Here is a 20,344-nt window from a genome sequence, read left to right as displayed (position 1 = left end):
TGAGGGGTGTAAGACAGGTTTTTTTCTAGCACGGGTTTGTAGGTAATCGTGTCTGGAATGCAAGAATTCACTTTATTGCCCTGTTGCAAGCTATGATGTAAATTTATAGAATAGGAACATAGAAATTCTTTATTGTAAGTTGATATCTATAAGTACACTGTACTTAATTATTTTACGGTATGGACATTTTAGCATTGAGACAAATGTACCGAACAGTAACAGACTCGCATCACATATTGATTATAAATCAAATGAGAGTCCTCTTATTAAAGCTCTTATTAAATTAGAACCTCAAATTCTCAAACTTATGAGTTACAGACTGTCGTTTCCTTCAGTATATTCTCGGAGGACAATTAGATTATTTATTAGCTAAGGTAACCCCCAAAATATGTTGATGATAGACTATAAGAATCTTACACTGGCTGCCGGTACAGACAGGAATATCTAGCTCGAGGGTAACTATTTACGGCGGTAACGAGGCTCTGCCGAGTTTCAGCTAAACAGTTACCCGAGAGCTAGATATTCCTGTCTGCACCGGTAGCCGGTGTTTGATTCTTTTTCTTGCATATTACATATCAATTATTTTCAGAACATAAATTACGAAAACTGATATTAACATTGCGCACTTTTTCTTATAGTAGTGCATGAACTTACAACTTCATTCATAACGGTTAAGTGACGTCATCCTAAGAACGCAACTCATTCATAAAAGGCGCGCGGCAATGAAAGCACGCGACTTGTCTTACGTGGGGAAATAACGTAGAGTTTTCTAGTACTGGTGTAAACGGTAAATAACCCTGTCTGGTATGCAATAATATAATATCTTGGTTACTTCAAGGATATCTTGATCACTGTATCACACAATTATATTATAATGGAAGGGTTGGTAGGCATGTCAACCTAGTGTGGATTGATGATTTAAAAATGATTTTATTGCACAAATACGAGTGCATTACATGATGCATAACTAAAATGCTAATGTTGTTGTAAATTCACTGTTCCTAACTGTATAAATACATGCGTCTGAAAAAAAGGTCAAAAATTGTTAAAATAGATTATTCTGTTAAATAGATGATGCAACATTTTTAAAGCTACCTACTTGCTCGTAACTTAGTTTACTCAACAAAGTTGTCTATTTTTATTCTGATAGCAATACAATAATGCTTCTCTTATGTTAAAGTAAAGCTTACTGCAAAATGAACAATTGCTTCAGCTAAATTGTGTGATCCTTTCATCATTACGTAATGCGATATATCATATTAGATATAATATACTGTCATTTTTTACCAATCTAATTTCCTTCTGTTGCATTTTCAATTAAAACTGTGAAACATAGGAAATAACTTGATATAATATTGGAAATAAATCAAATAACCCCCTTTTTCTTTCTTCGCTTTAACAAGTGCATATTTGAAAATGTACGTGTATAAGCCTTTAAACTTTGTTTTGCTCTAAATGTTATCAAATCCGTTGAAATGCTTATGTATATGTACATCGTTAATTGTTACTTCATAGACATTTTATTCTACAACTCTCACAGTGAGCATTTAACCGTTGATTAAGAATCAAAGTGCAGAACTTCAAATGGGCTGGTAATTTGTTATCACCAAAATACATGCATGTAATGTAAGTATGAATTAAAATAATGCTATCAGTCTGGTTATTATGAACAGTTGGTACAGTTTACGTACACTTCCGTAAAGGAAATAAAAGGGATTGTCGTAAAATACTGTGACATCAATATCAGTATGATCATATAAGCAGCACAACTCCAAATGTTAAAATAATGAAATACACATTAAGTGAACGGTCAATACTGGTCTGTTTGGTCTATAAAAAATAATCAATCCAACATACGCACATGCCACAACAGAGCATAGGGAAACTCCAGGCATCGAGTGAATTTTCAACCAACGTAGCATGGTACTAAAATAACCTAGATAAAAAATCCTTAGTATATTTAACGACGGTATACCACGATAACACAAATGCGAACAAAAATGTCAAAATATGTGCGTTTTAAGCGCTGCATAATGTATTTCGATTTATTTCGATTAAATTTTGTATTTCAAGAGAGATTAGGTGCATGTTTGGTCGTTTTGCTATCTCCTGGCTATGCGCTACTATTTCATATTTCATATTTTCTAAATAAATTCGAACTGTACACTCTTTTTAAACGTTAAATATAATTTGAAAATGAGATATATGTACATAGTTCGTAAGATATTAAGTAAGTCCCGTATGCCATTATTTATTCAATAAACATTTGAGAATAAAAATACGAGTTACATAAACAATTGTAAACGTTAACATGTATTCTTTATTGTTTTCTAGTTATAAAACTACCGTATATTTCATTAACAAAATATTTTGAAACTCTTCACGTACTTTAATGTTTTGGATAGATAAGGATGGTTTCTCTTTGTTGTATATGTTTAAAATATATACATGAATATATTGATGACATCTTGATAATTGTTCACTGGTCATTTCTTTTGCAGCTTTATAATATAATAGCATACAGTTGTCACTAAATTACTTTAAAATGACATCAATCTCATTTGTTATACATCATAATCTGATGATAAGATTGAACAAATTTTGTAGTAGCTCAGAGTTCTATCCACTCCATTAGCAGTCTACTATACGCTTACTACACCACAGAAAAACTGTGACATGACCCAGGCTGGTAAAGAGGAAGCGCCGTAGTTCACTGGGGTGCGTTTCATAAAGAATCTTAGGACCGATTTTAGTCGTAAGTGCAAAACTGTGATAAAACTGCGTTTCAAGAAAAGTCCTAAGTACAATTTTAAGACTAAACTTAGGACTATTTCTATGGGTGCCTCAGGGCACGCCTAACTTTTGTCTTAAGTCATAAATACAAAAACGAATGCTTAAAAAACATTTTAGCTCTTGTTTTATTGTCTGATATAGATATATACATAAAATGGAAGGCATATTAAGTGAAGTACCTGTATAATATTAAGTAATTTTTTGTCAATGTAATTATTACACACATTTAATATGAATTATGATAAGTTTTGGTTATGTGTATATGACTTAATTGAATACTTCTAAAGTAAATAAAACTTTTGTTAAAATAGACATGTTCTTTTTTGCTAACCAGTCAGTGTAATTAAAATTAAAAAAAAAATAAAAAAGTTTCAAGTTTCAATGATAGGTTTTATTAGTAAAAGAACATCCGTACCACTCATAGTATATGACTGACATTGTGACTGATATGACTTTGCCGGCTTTAAATTGGCGTTTTTTATTTTCAAGATTCATTTTTTTTTTACATTTACATAAAATTCAAACATGCTTCACATTATTCCCCCAAAAAAAGATAAGGCAGTCAAGTGCATTATTGGATCTACATGATATAATTATGCACAGCATACAAAATGGAATGATAACACATCATATGAAGTCAGATATGACGTCAATAAACCAAATGGCGTCATAAAAATAACTTCTACGCATTATAGAATTCAATTGTTTCTATTGATTATTTTGATAGAAATAATATATTATTTTTCTAATGCTAAAGTAAAATAATGCAGGGTTAATCATTCAAATGTTTTGTAATAAATTACTTAGGCCTACCAATCTTAGTAATTATTACATTCCTGCACATTTGAAACTCAAAAGGCGCATTATCCTACAACAATTCACTCAAAATTCAGATTTATTTCCTAAATATTTAATTGTTGTTTGTTTTTTTAGTAAAATAGGAAACATATTTTCAAAGAATCATGTCTTCCATATGCACTTTAACAAATAATTTTAAAACAAGCTCAATCAATTTTAGTCTCCTTAGATCTTACATTATAACAATTAATGATATGAAGTAACATAACAGATAAGAAATATTAATGAATAAATGTCAATTATACACCATTTATATATTTTGTGTCTGCTTAATCATCAGTCATTCTACAAGTGATAAGACACACGTGATTATTTTTTATCTCCATTAGGAAGATTTTGTCTTAAGAAGAAAGTTAGGACTATTCTTAAGTACAGGAGTTAGGAGAGTTTCTTGAAACGCTCCTAAGTGCAATCTTATTCCTGTCCTAACTTTAGTCTTATGTTTTAGACTTACGATTCTTTATGAAACGCACCCCTGTACTGTAGAAGCATTCCTATTGAAACCTTTTCCACGTGCGTATGCCGACACGACCAATCAATGTTGGCTCGGTGACAAAAAAAAGAAGAGAAAACTACTTGGTTGTACAAAAGTGTGATAGATATGGTCTAGTGTTGAAACGTCCGATTAACTCTGCTTTTAATCACCGTTATCAAGTTTGCATATTTTCTTAACAATTGATTTTTTGAAAATAAAAAGTATTACACAATGATTCAATGATATAGTGAAGTATATTATAATATACGTTTAAATAATATAATTTTCATAACAATGGATAAAATTTGAAAAAGACCGGAAAAGGAAGTGATTCAGGATTCAAAATTTAGAAAACAAAGGAAAAGACCAAGAATTCTCTTTCTTTTCCCAAATTAAGATCCCACGACTTTTCTTTAACCATTAAATCAATATATTGTCTCTCTGGAGAGACTGATATTTCATTCCATTCTAGTAATTACACCATTATAACCAATGTTGTTTTTTTTCTGTTCCTCGTTAATCATTCAGAGTACGATTTGTGCTTGCTCGTGAAACAAATAGTAATGAAAATGAATTTTAAACTGTTCTATAATGTCATCCAACATGACTCATACAAATAGTAAAGAAGTAGTACCAGTCCTCGGAATGCATAATAACAGTGTAAATAGGCTTCCTGTATAGAACAACATGTAATACTTTGAATAGTACAACAAATAAAACGATTAAGTTTTAAGTGAACCACGAATTTAACGATTTATCTTTTTCGTGTTATAAACAATAGTAACAAATGAATAAAAAACCTAAATTGTCAGATGCAATGAATGTTGTGTTAATTAAAACTGACATTGATGCAACAAACAACACATTATCAGAAATGAAATTTGATTAAGAGACAAATACAGTCCTCTAACTTCTTTACAAATTTTGTAAGCAGATGCCATATATTACTCTCGATGATAAATTTACTTACACGTTTTAAATGGAAAGATGGAAACTCTGACTGGAAACGTCTTTTTTTCAATATTAACATTGATGTTCTATCTTAAAAATGAATATGAAATTAACAAACTGGAAAACAACACATCAAAAAAACTGCTTCGGGAAATCGGAGTGCCAAATGAAGGCTAGAAACTGCAGAATTGAAAATAATGAGGGTTCGGTTTGATTAAGCTAGTTAATGGATAATAGTGGTTATTGTAGGCTACTGTTCGTAATAATCATAGACATGATCGAATTATTGCATTATACAAGTGAAGAAAGCAGTTAAAATGCAAATATTAAGTAAAAACACTAGTAAAACTGACTAAGATAAATACAAAATACTTTTTAGTCATTTACAGACATTCAAACAGAACTTTGGAATTCATTACAAAACGTAACCGTATTAAGTAAAACAATGTAGGGTATTTCAAGCCCATTACGGCAGTATCTAGCTTATGATGCAATCTCGGCGACTATACTGCTTTGTATTATTTTTTGATAATTGGCGATCGTGAAAATGAATTAAACAACTCTCAGTGATTTACAAAAGGCCGCCTCTGTTGATTGTTAAGTTGCAAACAAACTTCACATCTGCGGATGTTTTTAAATTCAAAATTCTACAATTTTTGTGTTTAAATGTTGAATTCTGCTTAATCCGGTGCTACGGGGCGTGGACGGTAACCTGCACTTTCCAGCACCGTCCATGAACAGACTCAATCAAACCAAGTCTGCAACATTTTACAATTTTGCCGTTTTGGGCTTTCTTTAGGGATTCTGTTTTTCTCTATTTCAGATTTCGATGGCATAATCAAATGGCATCAAAGCTTAAACATAGTAGATGCATAAGCTATAAAAAAAATCCAAGGTATCTTGACATTTTCAAGTGATGATTTTCTGTTATCATGATTATAAAACTAATGTTTTGTTTCTTCTCTTGTGAGGGTGAAAATAAAATTATGTTAGGCGGTGTCCAATGAACGCAATCTCTACCCATCAACAAAACACAGTGGCAAGGAATCCGGGAGGACCCCATACAAAAACAGGACAGGGCACCAGGCAGAGCATGGACATGCCAATTACGTAATGTACAAATTTCTCCTTTAAGGCTGCTTTTATTCTGTTAATCGTGAAACTGATGCAATGCAGCATTTTCATAAAAAAAAAATTGAAATATAGGTTAAGTTTTCCCAAAAATTATGTTTTTTTATTTTTTTTTAAAATATAATTTCCCAAAAATTGTTGGTTTGTTTTAAAAAAAACCCGGGTTCGTCCTAAAAAATATTTTAAAATTTTTTTTTTCCCAAACCCACCCAAAAATATGGTTTTTATTTTTAACACTTGATCAATATATTGCGCTAGAAAATTTAGAATTTTAAAAATTTAAATTGTTCAAAAGTACAAAGTTTTAAATTCTAAATTAAACTCATTTAGACGTGTGACCTAAAATAATTTTGTTTTAAACGGTATACTTGTTATTTGCAAATCCAAAACTAGATCATGTACCAGACAAATCAACTTTAAGTTTTTTAAATCAGACACCATTTTAAAAGAATATTTTTTTGTTTGTTTGTTTGTTTGTTTTATTTTACGCCTTTTTCAACAGTATTTCAGTCATATATGCGGGTAGTTTCCTAACCATCGTTCCTGGAGAGTTACACCAGTACTAGACAACCTTCCTCCGCGCTAAACTACCAAAGCATCTCCCGGGGATCGAACCCACATATTTTAGTTAGGCGACGATGAAAGATAACCAACTGTTTTTAGGAAAGCATTAATTATGTAGGAGAGATAATCTAATTAACTAGGAAGAGCATGCATTACTTGATTCGCAAATAGAACCCATTCAGACTTAAATATATTGCTAAACAAAAATAGATACAAGCTCGCGAATTTTAAGAGATGTGTTCATGACCGTTAAATTTGACGCAATTTCTTTTGTTGCTATTTGCTTACAGCGTTTATTTAATTGTTCCCAGAAATATTTGAATATCCGAAAACATTATTTTTATTATAATTATTGTTGGGAAAGACCTTCGTTTATGTTGGTTTTAAAACTTTCCCCAAAACCATTTTTTTTAAAATTTTAACAATTTTTTCCCTTTTCGGAAAATTTGTACCCTTTTGTTTTTTTTTAATGTTTTTTATGTTGCATTAAACGTTTTGAATAAAAAATTATGATTAAAGCATAACTGTTATTTTTATTCTTAAAACTTTAGTTTAGTGAAATGAATTTTTTATTTCACTTTATTTTTGATTTAATTTTTTTTGTCAAAATTTTGCAAAATTTAATTGATAACAATTAACAAACATTTAACTTCAATCTTGTGTCGTTCCGCTATTCAATAATGTAATCATGAGTCCTCATCTGATTAGAAAGCACTATTTGCGTGGTTTCTTGCTTTAATAGCAAAATATTTAATGAATTTAAGACGAATTCAACCGTTTTCAATTATTGTTTCCTTTAATAATAATGTATTGAAACGGACTTCCCCTTAAAATAAAACACCTTTATAAAAAATACACTTAAAAAAAGAAATCCACTGAGGTCCAAAAGCCTAAACACAAAATTCGAATTTCTTCCAGAGATCAGTTATAGGCACTTAAAACAGAAAGATATGAAAATTATAATTAAGAAATATATCCAGAAATACATTAAAATAATATTGTTGGACTATTCTAAAACACAGGGGAAAATAGAATCTCTAAAGAACGCTCAAAACAACACAAGTGAAAATGTTGCAGGCCGGAGAATAATCGCTTCTCAACTCTGAGTCTTTTTTTTTCAAATTAAAATACTTATTCTTAACAAATGTGAAATCTTTGCACATACTATATTTTGTCTTGACCCACATCAAATTGAACATTAATTTCGAAGGTTTATTCCAAGTCCCGTCAAGTAAAAAGCCTCAGTGAAGTCCCTTAAAAGTTTTCACAACTATGTTCTAATGAAATATAAAGAAATATTGTTGGCTCCCTAACGGGAATAAATGAAAGGATAATACAAGTTTATGATGACAAACGTGTCTCAATAGTTTCAGATTGCACTAAACGAAGTGAAACCAATGTTTAAGGGAGTCATAAATAGTAAAAAGGCACAGAGAAGTTTAAATTTAAACACAATGACAGTTTAACTAAACAACAGTTTCTTTTTTAATCTATAAATTTATTGCTCAATGTGATACCATTTGTGCATGTATTGTGATAAAATATATTTAAAGTATATTATATTAGGTCATTTTCCATTTAAATGGGTGCGAATCAAAATTGATAATGCTTTTGTTTTGGTTGCATTAATAAATATCTCTCAGGAAAAAAAAGTTAGGGCCTTTTTAATTCGTTAAGCGTCTGTTTGGGTTAAAAAGACATTTTTTTTAAATCCTTTTAAAGATTATTTTTGTTAAAGGATATTTTTTTTAAGCAAATGAAAATTACAAAATATATTTTACATTTTAAAGCAAATTCCGAAATCTATCAATATGGCAGAAACGGAGTACCACTTCCTCCTTACTTAGAGTTGTTTGTAATAAAAAGTTCTATGTTGCATCTTTGTTGCATTTAGACGCATTAATGTCATATATCTAGGTTGTATGATATTAAGTATATTTAGTATATGCTCTTGAAAAACGAAAACATTGTATAAGTATACGTATTTATGAACAACTTCAAGATGTTATAAATATTTTATAAATGTGTTGATAGACTTTAATAGCTATAGATTTTGTTTTGTCATTCACATAATTTTTATTTAGTATATTCTGTACATGTGTAATCGAAAATAAAGTAATGTCTAGTACTTTGAAATTAAATTTTATCAATAACATCTGTTAAGCAATGTTTTGAAGGGTGATAATTGTATTCATTGTTAGGATTGTTAGGGGTGGGTCCTCGATAATGCTGTTATGACAGCATTCGCCCAAACCTTTTGTAAATTTACAGTAATGTATTTATGTATTATTGTAAAATTTTATGTATGTATATATAGATACAACGAAATAATTATGTTTAAATTAAATTGTATTCATTGCATTTATTTTTCTTGTATAATTATTGTGATATTCATTATATTGAAAAAAAATCAATTTTGACGTTTTGGTCGTTCTTAAGGAATTTTGTTTTTCTCTATTCTAAGGAGGATGCTGAAGGTATTCAAAGTTTGTATTATCTTAATATTTGAAATGAAGAACCATATTCACTTTCAAATATTTGAGATTTTGCATAAAGTATAATTCTAACTTTACAAAATTTGATTTCTTACCATTGTTTCTTTATTTTCGTTATTATCACGTTCATAAAATGAAAGATATTTGTTCAATCCGTCGTTTTTGCTTTTACGCTAGCAAAACATCAAATTGTAATTGGATAAAACATTTTGTCAATTCTGTCATTTTATCATTCCTTTACTTCCTTTACTTAGCCTGTTGATTAAAATCGAATGGAACAGGAAATTATGTCACATAACATTGGCCATACATCAATTCTATCCACCGTACAAAACGCAAAATATGTTAAAGTTTGAAATATATTTTTTCAAAGAGGAACGATGTGGCCTGTTTAAAAATCTTGGTTACTTTTGTGATATTCATCATAATGCAAAAATATATAGCAGTTTTACAATACTCTCTTCAGAAATACTTAGGGAATATTCACGAATTATCACTTGGTGATCACCAACAAAGTTACAGAAATTGTTCGTCAGAGTGTTAAAAATTGCAATCTGAATTGTTTCCTCTTTGAACTTAAATGCGCAGATCTTAGGCATCTCGCATATTATATCATCTTGTTGCCTTCACAATCAGCAATACAAATTTTACCACAGGTCAAAATCGACCTCGCCTTAGAAGTTTACACATAGACTTAAATAAAAAACGATTTTTTTCTATAAAACTACATGTCCAAATGGTTGTAGCATTCATGACCTTGTAGAACCTTAAGAAAGTAAATTTTGCATCCCTTGGGGTCAATAATACATAGAAACACAGTATATCTATATACTGTGTTTCTAGATATTATTATATAATATCAAATAAATATTTATTTTAATGATAAATACGAAAGGAAGTTACAAATATTCCTACATAAACATTTATTTTATAAAACCTAAGACATTGGTTACGTGAAAACATGCAAACAAACTCTTAAAATTGACGGGAATACCTGGACATAATTTGATTCAGAAGTCAAATAGTTACTACCTAACGTGTTTCTTTGTTCCAAGATAACAATCTTTAATCCTTATAATATGAAAAACAAAGATGAACAAGGAATGGCGGCATGTCTGGGAAGCATATCAAATTGAAGTTGTTTACGAAAAAGTCATTATAAGACTGTACCATAAACTCGTTTATTTATTGCTTAATCTAAATGCGTAACTTTTACAAACAAAGTCAAAGTTTATGTATTTAGGAATGTAATTATCAACACGATTAAAAATGAATATATGTTGTTTATAGCTAAAGCTGACACATTCTGGTGTAAACAGTCGATAAACTGTTGCTCTTGAAAAACGTTATGACAGTTATGTCAATATTGTACCACTTCACATGTTGATGATTCTCGAGTAATGTTAAATTCAAATAGTGATCAATTGCATCAAAATAGAGAAAAACGAACCGCTTAAGAACGCTCAAAAAGATAAAGCCTTCTTGGATGTATGGAAGCTCACATCATTACTGTTTGAAAGATTTTAATGTCAAGATGTATAGGCGAATGTCAGCATTAATGACATATATGATATATGACAGATCAAGTTGTATTACTGCTGGCATAATCTCTGCTTCTTAGAGGTGAAAATTAAATAATTTAAAACTATCAACACGTCGAGTATGATTTAACAGGGTAGATATACTAGTACTTGTGCCGATAAGATAGAGAACAGTTAAAACAAGAGGGCCAAGATGTCCCTAGATCGTTTATCTGATCAAGCAGTTACTAAGACAATCATGCTGACTAGGTTTGATGGCAATTGAATAAATCATGTGACCTCTAAAGTCAATGTTCGAACTCTTCCGAACAATTAACAAGACAAGCATCCTGACCGATTGTGATGAAAATTGAGTCCAAAATGTGACCATTGGAGTGTTAACAAGGATTTTCCTAGTTTTTGACTCCAGGTGACCCATTTTCGAAATCATCAAAACAAACATACTTTCAGACCAATTTCTGGGATATTTGGATCAAAGTTTGATGATGATTGAGGCAAAAATGTGACTACTAGAGTGTTATCGGACAAATGTAGACAGACAACGGACGACGGATATTTAACAATCAAAAAAGCTCACCATTAGCTAGCTTAGATGAGCTACAAAAGTAAAAGTATAAGTTCAACCGCTAAATTATATTGTGTACTTTGTACAGTGAAAATCAACAACGAAATAGAATCAATGTATTGCCAATGTAATATGACATTATGTTCTGTTTTTCGCGATTTTAACTGACTAGGTAAAACATTTTATTAAAGAAAATAAATCCCATTTTGTGAGTGTGGACAACAACAGGTATATAAATATTCTGGCATAAAAGTCTGATATTGTATTCAACGGCTTAAACGTGTTTTAAGCAAATATGTTGAAGAGCTTTGAAAAATGAATATGGTTCGTGTGATTTTAAGATAAGGTGCGATTTGTATATTATGCTTAAGATTAACATAGAAACGTGAAATTCATCAAAAACGTAAGCAAATTAGTGATGCTGATACTTTAGTATCTGGTAAATGCAAAATGTGAAATTAAGTATTTGCTAACCAAAAACCTTGAACTTTAGTTAGTTACTGGTAAGTATCACAAGCGGTCATTGCATCTACTGAAAACTTAATCAAAGATAAAGTTCATAAAGGAGTCAAACCTAAAAATTGTTTGTAACGGTACCTCTATTAGGCATTCTGTCAGTAAAACACTTAAGAGATACTTAAGATCGAAGTTTGAGCTTTGACATTATGGTAACGTCGATCGATAAAAATGAAAATGCATGACGGAAACACAAGTTTTTAAAATCTTTTTATACCTAAGACATGTAAGTAATGTCGTTTAATCGTTTTGACTATACCTGCTTTACTTGGTACTATGGTACTAAAAACAGGCTCCAAATTACTCAAAATAAAGTTATTATGTTTGTACTTAAACTTGATGAAAGAAGTCACGATGATTAAGTGTTCTGTCAGCAGTTAGGTTCGTTACCTGTTTCAAGCAGAGTTGAGCGGAACAATCATGTTTTAAAAATAGATGCAGATTCTGCCGCATTAATTTTACATGGATGAACATTTTATTTCAGCCAGGTACATAATCATAATACACGGTTTAAGAAAAGGTCGTGTTTACAGAATCCCGAGAAGAAAAGGGTTTGGTAAAAAGGAAATGGTTGCTCCCTGTGGAATAAACTTCCACAATATATCAACGATTCGGTCAATCTACAACAGTTCACGGAATATGTAAAAAAGCGTTTGAAATAGAGAAAGTCTTATTAACACCGTGATTATTTTTGTTCAATGTTATAAATCTCGTCCATTTTATCGTTATTAATACAATATAGTACGAAGTTTTTTTGCTTAACTAGGACATGACAATTTTTTATCCTGAACCAGAATTGAAACAAGTAAATTCACACTCATTGTTTGCATCATCCCGGATATATAAATACCTGCTTAGCACATCTTTCGTTTTATCATTTAAATTTACAAGAAAGTATTTGGTATCTTTCAAAATGATTATTATTTTACTGTGTTAAATATGGCCTTTTAATCACAAGTTTTTAAGTTTCAATGTCATAATAAATAAGTATTTCATTATGCTATGTATATTCATGATAATAATTGTGTGATATTGTTACTCATTTTGTATATTGAAATGCACCCAAAGAAAGAAAGAATACTATAGCTTTTTTAAATATAAAATATGTAAACTCTAAACAGTTCACAACCACTTTGTACGGAATGTATCCCCAAATACAACATCTGTTTTATCTAGGACGACAGCTATATTCGGAGAAGACTATACGCAAATGTCCGTAGTTATTAAGGTGTTCTACCAATGAAGATAATTTAATATCATACTATTCTAAATAATTCATAGTAATCATATCCTTTGTACAGAACGAAGCATAAAACAATACTTAAAAAATCCAATACAACCACTGTGGGAAATCATTGAGATATTTCATGCAAATGTCGTCTCTTATGATGCCTCGCATTTGCTTCGCCGGAGTGCCATAAAGTATCAAATGCAGAGGCAATATTGGAATCCCAATTTGCCATTTTAAATACTTGAAATAATCCTGAAGAAACAATATGAAAACGAATGTTTGAAAAATAACAAAGATATTTACCTGATCCAAGAAAAATGTTTTCCTTTTATTATCTACATATACATACAGAAATTCGCAATTCATTCCAGTCATTAGCTACAAGTGTAAATTTTATGGCTGTTCGTGATCTGTTCAATATTATTTGACTGGCAGGTATTGTCATTATTAAAGGTAAAGTAAGAAAAATGAAAGATTATAAAAAAAACACATTAATATTAACATTCACATAGTGCTTGTGTTTGTTAGTAAATATAGCGTACGTTGTATCCGTTGCTTATTCCAATTCGCTATTTTTACTAATTGTCCTCGCCCCCACCCCCCCCCTGCCCCCCCCCCCCCCCCCAAAAAAAAATGCCTGAAACTCAAACAATATTTCTAGTTTATGCTAAATACAACATAAATGCATGAAACGTATGAAAATCTGATATCATATCTCTGTTAACGCCTCTTAACATAAAATGGTTTACGCTTTTATTCCGTTAATCCCCTGCAAATTGAGAAATCTCGAAAACCGATAGTATCAAATTTGAAGTCTCCCCTCGAGTTTTCTCTAATAATTGCAATTTTTGATGGAGATCGTATCAGTACTTGTCCTTAATCACTTAAATTACTTCATTAAATATGATACAACTTTTGTAACCTGATTAAACGTAATTATTCGGAAATATAAAATTACAAAGTGATTGTTTGTTTATGTAACAAGGACATTTCTTTTACTTAATTTAGTTCTTGATAAAATGAAAAGTCAAAGTTGTGTTTATTATTGATTTATATATAATGACGTCATGTTCATTAAATGGTTTTGGTTTCTTTTCATTCTTATACTTCAAAAGTACAAAATATCGATTGGTAAGTCTCAGCATCAAACCTTTTATTTTCTTCTCTTTGTTTCTAAAATTATATTTCTATTCTGTACTCTTCATAAGTATTTATGGAGAATACATGGAAGTTCACTAACCTAGGACTTACTGTATTAATGAGTGTGAGCCGTATATGTTAATGAATGGGAGAATGGGAAGGTTGAATAAGACGTTGTTATGTCTAATCCACACATAAACATTTATTTATTATCCACACTGTACAAAGTTAAATTTCAAGACAATATTTACAAGAATTCAAGCACATTTAGTTGATCTCATACTTCAGTTGTAGGACGATTTCGCCTGGGACAAAACTGATTTATTAGCAATTTTATCGAACCAGATTCATTAATTGAATTTGTTAATAAAGACTTTGATTATTTTCACACAGTCTAAAGTTTTTATTGTGTCGAATGAATTTAGAAAAAAAACGACTCGTTCTTACTCCTTAAGATAACAGAACAGAATTTGTTTCATGTTTGATCCTAATTCTTATTTATATTTGAGGCATATATTTGATACGAGAAGGAAGGAATTGATGTTTTACTATTTTATTGAAATTCGTATCAGTCTTATTCTAACGAATTGTTGAGTCTTTTGTAAATGCAGTTAATTAATTTTTTTTTTTAAATTCTTCTCTTGTGAAAAATGAATAAAATAAGTTTTTTATAGCAGACCAATGATCATTAACATCGATATGGCAAAAAACTATTTTAGGCAATATTCATAATCCTTGAAATATGATAATTGTAGTTAATTACAAGAATAAGTATACATATTTTATACTCTGAAGTGTTTTTGTTAATAAAAGCATATACCTTGGTCATCTCTTATGCTTCACCTTAATCTCAAAGTGGCATTATGTCCATCCAAGGGTATAAATAAGTGAACATGTGAAAGTCAAAATAAGTTTCTATTTTGCCTTAATTCCTTTAATATAAATATTTATTTCACATTAACAATAAAGAACGCATTTATGCAAACAAAGTTTTCGTAAATATCTATTAGAATTTACCTGTAATGTTCAGTTAATACAAATAGTGGGGCAGTCTTTTTATATTTTAGGCATATTTAAATTTTATCCTAAACATTTTCCGATATAAACTGTTGGCAAATCACCATTTACAGTCAATCTTATGAAATATATAGTCAGTTTAGCTCAACTTGACTATGAAAATATGAGCATTAAGTCACTTTAATACATTAAACATATAAAAACATTGTATATAACTAAATCTAAGTATATTAACCACATCAATTGATCGCACATAACTTAAACTAAATGCATTCACAATAAAGCGAAATAGTTCTGAACTTATTCGAAGTGAATTTACCACATAGCAGAAAAGCATGATATAAATGAATTAACCACATATATAGGTTTCAAATGCGCCTTGTGATATGTGTGCTTAGGTACGGTTAACTCACGCAATCAAACAATAGGAGTTGACATAGGATATGGTTGCACGATTCAGCGGTTTTTACAAACTTCGACTTTCTTGATGCATCCATGTCATTGTATTCATGATGTTATACCAAATTGATGAAATCAAATCTATCTCAATTACATTAATTTTTAAGGAATATTAATAGAGCTTTAATATCTTATTTATTTGGACTTTACGTTGTACCAACAGTGTTTAAACCGGTGTTACAAAAAGCATCTTAACCCCCTACCATGTTAGATGGGCCGCAAGCTTTAAAACGACGTCATCCTTGCATATTCAGTGCTAACGATGACGTCAGTGAACCAGTTGTTAATATTATGTTATATAACATAAATAAAACTTAATTTCAAGCCACACAAAATCGATGTCTTTTCGAAGTTATTTTAACATAATATATGAAAATAAAACATAAAATGAAAGGAAAATATGAATTGATGCTGCCTGATTTATCCATTAATCGGAGAGAGTCCATTATAAACAGATGCATGGAGACTTTAAGCGGTATAATTGGTAAGTATTCAAAACAGTTGTATCTTTGACAGTATTACGAGACATGTAAGAATTAAAGCAAGGGTTTCATTATTAATTAAAACAACTGATTTACCGTTCTTCAATCCATGTCTAAGAAGTATATGTATTGTTTGTAATTCAATATTCCTGTTTTAAAACCATGAAGAATTTCTTGGACCAAATGCAACGCGTTTCTTAACAAACTAAACCATTACTATACTAATTTTCAAGCAGGAAACATAACAACACTTATATTCAAGCAGAAAACATAACTACACTTATATCCCAAGAAGAACACTTATTACACTTTTATTCAAATAGAAAACTCACTACACTTATATTCATGCAGAGAAACTTACTACATTTTTATTCAATCAGAGATACTTACTACACTAACATTCGAGCAAAACCATAACTACCAGCAGAAACATCAGGACACTTATTTTCAAGCAGACGCCAAGTCTAGTATTCAAGCAGAAACCATGTAGTGTCATATACTAGTATTCAAGAAGAAGCATACCTACACTTATATTCTTACCGAGATGTAATCCTATTATTAATCTTAGATATATTACAATTGTGAAATAACAAGGAATGCATTTTTGTCAAGTATGTATTTTTCTGCTCTTACTTATGCAGTAGTCAAATGTTTTTTGTTGGTTTTTTTTTCACTGCGTTATTAATGTGTTTAATTCCTGGGACATGAATGTTGATACTTGATTATTCCTTCAATTGTATTTTATTTTATTTTTTGTAATTGTCTACATATTGTATCACATTCGCAATATTGATCACTGTCTGGGAAACATGTTAACAAAGGAAAAAATACCAAGATTTATAACAACTTTAGTTGAAAACTAAAACAATAGAGAAACTGACGAACACAATTACATTTCTTTCGTGATATAAAGCAGAATGTGCTTTAGCTAAAATGAAATTTCAATCAAATCATATCAATAAGCGGACAATAAAAGTATTTTGTTTTTGTTTTTTCAATGCTATGAATAGAGCAAGACAAAATGTGTAAGTAAATCAAGGTTAATAACTATAAAATATCAAGATGCAGAAATAGACAATAAGTTAACATTACAGGCAGGAATTAAAGAATGTAGAAAAGAAATAGGAAATAAAACTTGTAACCTCTATATTTTATCTTTTTTGTCTTGAATTATATAAATACTCGTATTTGTCTTTCTGATAATGTCCTGTCATCGGCTTAAATGCCAAACTTTTGTCATACATATCACAAATAAACCAAAAGGGAAGAAATCAAGCCAAATTGAGAATATACTCACCTTGAGTTTTTAAAAGTACACTTTTTCAATTTTTGAAGTATAATTTCGTTATAGTGTATAAATGCATATAAACGATATTTTACGATTACAATTTGGAGTTGTAAAAGTATACGATAAGAGTTGGCTGAAAAAGTTATATTATTTAAATTGACATCCCCTATATCAAAAGTTAAATGATATGTTGAGTTGACTATGATATTTTCGTTACAAATGAAAAGCATAGATTGACTAGGACATGATAGACTTCTCTAAATTCGGCTTATTTACCGTTTTGTATTCAGGTATAATATTTCTGATCGTTTCATAATCTCTTTCTTTTTTATAGTAATAACATCATTATAAAAGGATATTAAAATAGAAAATAACAATTTTTCCACATAATAAAACTTCAGACAATAATATATTAGGATACTTAGACACTTATATGATATCTGTTCGGAACAGTTGCAATGGGATCTATCCATTGTATGCAAAAGCAAATATCAAATAAAATGTTAAGTAAGTAGAAATGCTCCAAATGATCGGTATTATGACGCGCTGTTTCAGTGGTTGAATTTATATATATTTTCATTGAAATAGATGAACAAATATTGAATTATTTGAATTCTGTTTCCTAGAATATTAAATTAAGGTAATCATATCTATATAAAAAATCGTAAACATTTATATGCTTGTTTTGATATATTGAGGCTAAAATTGTGGTAACTGTTCTATTTCAATAAGTGACAGTTACACTGCTGTCAGAATGTCGGATTTAATTCAGTTAATTTTTAGAAGTCATTTGTCGTAATCATGTGTTCATAGATCGATATGGAGCCTCAATTATGGTACTGTTTGGAAGAACTTGCAAGTAAATAATTGTTCTAAATAACTGACTTTTCAAAATGAAACGTCCAGAAATGTGAGAGTGTTCTTAGAATAAGCAACAATTTTACCACATCCGACATAGCATTTTAGCATTTACTCGCTAAATTTACATCTTTGATTTCACGTACTGTATTATTATTAAAACTTCAAATGAAACAATCTTTAGCTATCAGTTATATAATCAATAGCTATTGATAGACTCATTGAAAAGATTGCGTTTCTGAAAAGGTAAAATTGAGGATTATAGTTTAGAATATTAGATAAAGTCTGATTGCGTGAATAAGTTAAGTATGATATACGTTTTTATCACTATTCATGGATTCAAAATCATATCCGGGGATAATAGCTCGTTATCTGTCGTAAGTTGTATTTCAGGATGAGATCAACCATTGAAAAAGAGAAAGTTTAAATTTCCCTGGTGCATGATTTGATCATTTATGTTCTGCAATCGTAACGAAATTTGATACAATATTTGGGAAATATATTTATCTTACTGTTAATTCTCAACCAAAACTTAGAATGTACAACATTGAATGACAATTCCATTAAAATTGATAAGTTTTCATTTCTATAGCATAGGAATAATTGGAACAACTTGAATGTGTATGTTTCGTCTAATGTTATCATCTAACCTCAATCCATAACATTTAATCTTTCAGAATATCAAGTTTTCAGGAATTGTTTATCATTACCGAATCGTTATCATGCACTGATTCGCTATGCTCTATGTCAAAACACTTTTCAAACAAATTGCCACCCTCTGAGAACTCACAAATGTTATAATGCGACAAATTTAACTATGCCGTGTAAGTTAGTTAAATTTTATTGAAATAAATATAAATGCAAAAAAGTTTACCTTATAAGAAACACATACAATCCGCTTCCCGGAACTACCCAGTAATGGTGTTATATATGGAAAGATAAATTCCTGGGACACACTAACCACTAGGTATTGTCTCCACCCACATGTATGTTAGGCTGGTAAGGAAGTATTATTAGACACCTCAAACTATTTAATTTGTTGTTTTTTTAATGACATTAACCAGTGTAATGCAATAAAATAACGGTATTTGATGATTTCTTCAAGGTCACGGTTTCATTTGTCGTTTTGTTTTGTAATTTGTTTTTCAACATTATTAATCACCGTCTGTAACACACATGATCTTAACAAATAATTCGACAAAAGTACACATGTTATACATGTGATTGAGTAACAAACACCTCAGGAGCGATATAAACCTTTATGCTTTGCATTTAAAAAGACCTCAAAACACATCTTAATCAATTATTTCACAATGTTTGTTATACATTTTATGTTTCTTATTCAAATTATGTCCCTGATCTTTTACAGAATGTCATACAGATGTATAAGATCTGTATAAGATCAGGGACATACTTTAAATAAGAAACATAAATATATTATAACATTAAAAACATTTAAACTGTAATTGCTCTGTTAGTTTATATTTAAATGATTATTTAACTAAAGCAAGTGTTGGGTAACATTTGAATTTTTTATCACATCTATATTTTATTTATAATACTCTCGTAATCATCAATACTGAGATAAAACCTAATGACTGTTAACACTAAACACTTACGATTTCAATAATCTAATGATACAAGCCGCTATTATAACATGTTCATCTTATCAAAACATATTATCTTTATTAAGTCTGCTCTATTCCTCTATTTTTCAAGTCTAAGTAATTCGATATATACATATTGTCATATTTTCTCAGTCTAGAGCAATTATTTCTTTACGCAAAGTGTAAATATGATTTAATCACATGATGTGAAAAAAGTCAGTGATGATAAATGGCATTAACTTAGGAGTGCAACCTTTATATTGTAATTATTTTTCAAACGAATTTAAGAAAATCACAAATCAAATTCTTCTCTCAGAAATAAGATATTAAATAAATTCGACTAACCCCAAGACAATTTTTTAACAAGTGAAGT

Source organism: Ruditapes philippinarum, unplaced genomic scaffold, assembly GCF_026571515.1.
Source record: "Ruditapes philippinarum isolate M1 unplaced genomic scaffold, ASM2657151v2 ctg855_1_1_1_1, whole genome shotgun sequence".
Lineage (NCBI taxonomy): Eukaryota > Metazoa > Mollusca > Bivalvia > Venerida > Veneridae > Ruditapes > Ruditapes philippinarum.
This window is presented reverse-complemented; position numbering follows the sequence as displayed.